Source organism: Chrysoperla carnea, chromosome 3 (assembly GCF_905475395.1).
Source record: "Chrysoperla carnea chromosome 3, inChrCarn1.1, whole genome shotgun sequence".
NCBI classification, from domain to species: Eukaryota; Metazoa; Arthropoda; class Insecta; order Neuroptera; family Chrysopidae; genus Chrysoperla; species Chrysoperla carnea.
Window position 1 is genome coordinate 30,425,257 of NC_058339.1, and position 6,000 is coordinate 30,431,256.

The 6,000-nt window shown below is 28.3% G+C and overlaps 1 protein-coding gene across 3 annotated transcripts in view; it reads right to left on the reverse strand.

Moving 5' to 3' along the window:
* LOC123295694 overlaps positions 1–3,232 on the reverse strand; it is a 70,236-nt gene extending 67,004 nt beyond the window's left edge. For all 3 annotated transcript variants that reach the window (XM_044877119.1, XM_044877118.1, XM_044877116.1), the window contains exon 1: positions 3,018–3,232. The gene's annotated coding sequence lies outside the window, so the exon portion shown is untranslated. The remainder of the gene's footprint in view (positions 1–3,017) is intronic.
* Between the last annotated feature and the right edge of the window lie 2,768 nt (positions 3,233–6,000).

Sequence of the window (6,000 nt, forward strand, 5' to 3'; positions counted from 1 at the left end):
ATTAAAATTATAAAAAAACTCTTCAATCAATCTGTACCAAAAGTTTTTTGCAAGTCTACAAATTATATTATCTTTTAAGAGAGAATAAATACTATGAATATAATATACAGTGTGTGTTATCAATAATTAGCACTATTTATACTTTTTCTCGCAGAATTTTAGGCGATATTTCTAAAACTTCGAAAACTTAAAATTAAAAATTAAACTTTATAAATTGATTATTTTAGAAATAAAGCAAAATTAAGAAAAAAATTATTTTTCGAATTTTACGATTCACCTTCCATTCGATTCTTTGCAATTCAATCGGTATTTAATTAAAAATTGCAGAACAAAAAAATGTTGTGTCGGACAAATATTTTCTAAGAAATTGACAGAAATCAATTTAAGATTCGTCCTGCGTATGCGATTTAGGACGCTATTTTAGAAACTATATATCCACTGAGTTTCATCAAATTCCAAAACAAAAAATTTTTTCCCGATTTTCTCGATTTTTTCAAAGGGGTACCCCCTAAAAAAATTGCGAAAAATCGAAAATTTTTTGTTATCTCCAATTTCGTTAAAACTCAGTATATAAGGTAATTTTGACCCAAAAAGTACAAAAATCGAGTGCATTTGTTGACTGGTCGAATAGTTTTTGAGATACGGACTAAAATCGATCCAAATATTGCGATATCTCAGAAACTCTGCATCCAATCATTAAATTAACCCAATTTTTGTACTTTTTGGGTCAAAATTACTTTGTATACTGAGTTTTAACGAAATTGGAGATACAAAATTTTTTTCGATTTTCTCGATTTTTTCAAAGGGGTACCCCTTAAAAAAATTGCGAAAAATCGAAAATTTTTTTAAATCTCCAATTTCATTAAAACTCACTATATAAGGTAATTTTGACCCATAAAGTACAAAAATCGAGTGCATTTGTTGACTGGTCGAATAGTTTTTAAGATACGGACTAAAATCGATCCAAATATTGCGATATCTCAGAAACTCTGCATCCAATCATTAAATTAACCCAATTTTTGTACTTTTTGGGTCAAAATTACCTTGTATACTGAGTTTTAACGAAATTGGAGATACAAAATTTTTTTCGATTTTTTGCAATTTTTTTAAGGGGTGTACCCCTTTGAAAAAAATCGAGAAAATCGGGAAAAGATTTTTGTGTTGGAATTTGATGAAACTCAGATGATGGGGTAATTTTGATCCAAAAAGTATAAAAATCAGGTTAATTTAATTATTGAACCTATAGAAAGTTACAAGTTACGATGTCAGCGAGTATCATGGGCAAAACTTATTTTCAAAAAAGTTACAAAAATTGGAATCCATAAAAATGTGAACAAAAGTTATAAGGATGAAGTCAAAAGTATACTTGAGGGCTATAACGTGCTATCTATCGTCTTTGTTTTAAAAAGAAGAAATTTTCCAGCAAAGCGAGCTTGTATCTGCTAGTATAAAGTATAAAGAAGTGCAAACTGAAAATTCTACGAAAAAAATAATCAAATTTGCTAGTTTGATACAATTTTCCGAATTATTAGCTAATCTAAAATATAAATTAGAATAGAAATATATATATTCTAATCTATAACTAAAAAGTACTAGTTAGCTAATAAAACTGAATTTTTGTCACAAAATTGTTACTAGTTGTTATATTTTTGACAAATTTTTATAAACACACACTGTAAATTATAAAATAATGCTATTTTCAAAATGTATTCATACAAGATTTTGTACTTTATTTTATAATATGAAACGAGTGTATAAAAGCAACGACTGAAAATAATTTAATAATCGAAAAATAGGTTACCTAAATCTGATTTATAGTCCAATCATCATATACATAATTTTCTTTAATATCCGATGTTCAATGTATACTACTAATCTTTGAGTAAACACAAAAATTTTAAAGACTAATGCAGATAGAAAGCCTCTGTACTTACCCGCAGTTTTCTCAATAGCGTCCTTACTTATTTTAGTCGGACTACCCAAAACTTATGTCAACTACTCAAAGACTCAACGGCTATTCTTATGCAAATTTTTAACTGGTTGCTAATAATTTTACAATGTTTACAACAGGCATGGGCGAGTTATTTTAAGTCGAAGTCACTATTGTTATAACTTTATTGTATGCCATAGACTTCATTGTGTGTCTCTTTATCCAAGTCCGCATTGCTCATAGAGGAGGAAGCGAGACGGGTATACGACTCTTCTACCTATCTCAGTTTTTCTAACAGTAATGAGATAGGTAGAAAATAAATGTTGCTCCCTGTCTCACTCGTATTATAGGTTGACATTTCTCCGAGTCACATTTGCCCATGTATGGTTTACACTGGATTTATATCAACCATGAAAATAAAACATAAAAAGAGATACCTACATAGATAATTATCACATGTTTGAAACTACAAAACAGAGTTTTTATCAGTTTCAAATAGATCCTTACCCTCCAATGGGTAGCAAATCAGTTAAGTATGCTTGTAAAACTCATTTGAGTAGATCGAAAATTCGAGGAATTCGAAGATATTGGCTTAAGAGGGAACCTCGCATCTGGGAAATTGATCCCATCCCAACAAATTAACGAATTCTGATAAATTTGTGATATCTCATGTGGGAAACAGAAGAAACGCGAAAACGTGCTTCAAGAACATCAAGAATAAATCACCAAGATAAACTGATAATTCAGGGATTAGTATCATTCATAGTATGAAAAAATTCAATTTCAGGGGTAAGTATCATCCCTGCTAACCCCTTCAATAAATTTAATTTTTGATTTTTGGTTTTTTAAATGAGTTTTGATTTTGCATTCAGCATCTTACTAAACATGTAATTCGACTAAAATAATATTATTTTTTTGCCGATCTATGACTTATAATTTACTGTACTCTGTATGCAAACAATGAAGAGTCAATTGGTTTCAATACTTAAAATTGTATGTATTATCTATTCTTCGCATATTATCGATGGAAATAAGTGCTGTACTGACTAGACTACAAGAGGATACATGTAAAATAAAACAAGCTTACCTAATTTAAAAAGTTAGTAAATGCAGTAACTATTCCCGTTGAGCGGACGATAGAAGTTGACGATCCAATTTTGAATGCAGTAAGTTAATAAAAATAATGGCGATATTTGAATCGTATTTTAAATTGTTGGTCATTTTTCGTTTTCAATTGTGGTAATGTACCTATACACACAGAATATGGCTAGTAAATTGATATACCATGACAAACTGTAACAAAAAAAAAATTATATTAATAATTTCGATAACATATAACTGAATATTTTACGATGGATTAAAATTGCAGATTATAAATTGCCGAACTGATCTCGCCGTACACCTTATGGGAAACAGCTCGCCAAATCATCTAACGCATTCCTAATCATACTTTCTTTATGAGTTTTTTTTAAACAGAGTACCCTTGTATGAAATTTTAAAAGAAATCAGGAAAATGTTTTGGTCTACGATTTAAAAGAAGTACTTTTGACCCAAAAAATCCAAAATTCGAGTCCCTTACACGGGTAGTTTCTGCAATATCGACTAAAATCGGATATGGTGGTAATAATATTCCGAGGCAACTTCGGTCATATTTCAAAAAATTTCGTTCAATCACAAAATTAAGCTGATTTTCTTGTTTTTTTGCAATTATTTCAAAGTTTCAAGATCAGTAAGTAACGGCACAAATTAAAAAGTGAGTGCTCATGAAAAGTATATATTTATTAATTACTCCAAAAATGCCCATAAAATTTTCATATTTCCCTAGTTTTTCATCAAAATTTTGTTTTAACGAACAATATACTTTAACAAACTTTGAAATAAACGAATAATATGACATGTTCTACCTAAAAACATTTTCAGAATAAACTCACCATATTCTCTTAATTATGAATAAACTAACAAAAACTAATTTCACAAGAAAATTTACACATAAAAACACTTAACATAGAAAGAAAACTTCTAAAATAAGTAATAATAAGAGTTAAGTTACAAAGAAATTTTCTCAAGAAGACAAATAAAATTAATTACAAAAAAAAATTAACTTAAATTTTCACAAAGTTTATTTTAAAGAAATTTTAATGTTAATGATATACCCCGCCCCACGCCAGGTAAAAAAAAATTAAAATAGTATTTTTTTTCTTCTAATGTGATTTTAAGTTTTTGCTTTTCGATTTATACTTATAATTGTTAGAACAAATATTTATCTTCCAGAAATTGGTACTGCCTAAAAAGAACTGATAGTTTTATATGAACAAACAATAAGTTAAATAATAAATAATATTACTTTAAACAAAAGAAAGAAAGAAAGCACTTTGATAGATAAAAAAAACTATCTGAAAAATGATTTGAATATTTTATATGATGCGCCAATAATTTACATACATTTTACTCAAATGACATATATGCAGAGTGAGTACGTACTGTTCAATAAAATAGAACTAGTATAGACTGAGCATAGAACTAGAGAAGTATCAATTACTCGTAAAGATGATTTCCAAAAACAATTTTAGGAAATAATATAAGTTATATAAGATCCGAATTAGGGTTGACCTTCACTCATCTTTTAACCGAATGAAATCTATTTTTTATAAAATATTCTAAATATCTCAGTAATGGGTTGACTAAAAAAATATGGTCCAGACTATTTTTAACCGACTTCAAAAAAAAAAGGAGGAAGTTATCAATTCGACTGTATTTTTTTTATTTTTTATGTTTGTTACCTCAGAACTTTCGACTGGGTAAACCGATTTTGATGATTCTTTAGCTATTGGAAAGCTAGTGCTTTCCGTGTGGTTCCATTTCATTTTGGTGAAGATCTGATAGCGGCATCTATGAGAAAACCATAAAAGTCTTAAATTTGCATTAAGTATGCACGGCAAGAGGACGAATAACTCAATATCACGCCTTCCAATTTCGATGATTCTTTTTTAGTGACAATAAAAAAACTTTTAACAAAAAGAAAACCGACTTCAAAAGAAAAACTTTTCCAAAACAAATTAATATGCACTAAAAAATAATGAAATAACGATAATATAATGTAGTTAAAATTATTGTTATTTTTGGGGTTGGTGTCAGCCAAGGAAACAACTCTGACAGAGCTTTGCTACATTAGCTTAACTGACACCGACTCCAAAAATAACAATAATTTTAACTACATTATATTATCGTTATTTCTTTACTTTTTAGTGCATATTAATTTGTTTTGGAAAAGTTTTTCTTTTGAAGTCGGTTTTCTTGGATTGTAAACTTTACTTTTTGACCAATACATATTTCGTGGACAATCATATAATTATTTTGCGATTATTAACCAAGTTTAATTTCATTTAATTTTCTTAAAATATTTCTGTATAAGCTGGATTGGATTATTTCTTTTGAATATTAATGTATACAATAAAAAATTATTTCAAAAATCTAATTTTAACTTACACACATATTTTCATAAATTCATTTTGTAAAGTTGCGTAGTGACATTACAGAATAATGTACGTAAATAAAATAAATGCGAAATAGATAATTATTTTATCAACAAAGAATGGAAAATTTGAAAAGAAAATATTCTTTTTGTTCACCAAATATTGAAATTACATTTGATTAACTATAAATATTATTGACTATACATATGTATTGTTAAACTATATGACGTTTATTTTATATTGTGGACCGTAAGCCCATAACGAAGTGAAAGTTTTATGATTTTTGACATTGTTATAACCTTTTCAACACATATAAGCTTCCTGACATTTCCTTACATATTGTATTGTCAATAGCTTGTTAATATGCACATGAATAAACACAAAAATCGAAAAAACTTCGATTTTGATTTATGTTAAGCTCGTGTCTAAGTTTAATCCTTTATTATGAACTTCCCAGAGGAAGTTAATGTAATGGGGTCGATTTTGGCCGTGTGTGTACGTATGTACGTATGTTCGCTCGGATTCTTTGGTTATATTATCTCGCGAATCAGTTATGACATTAACACGTGACTGGGCTTATTCGACGCGTAATCGTGT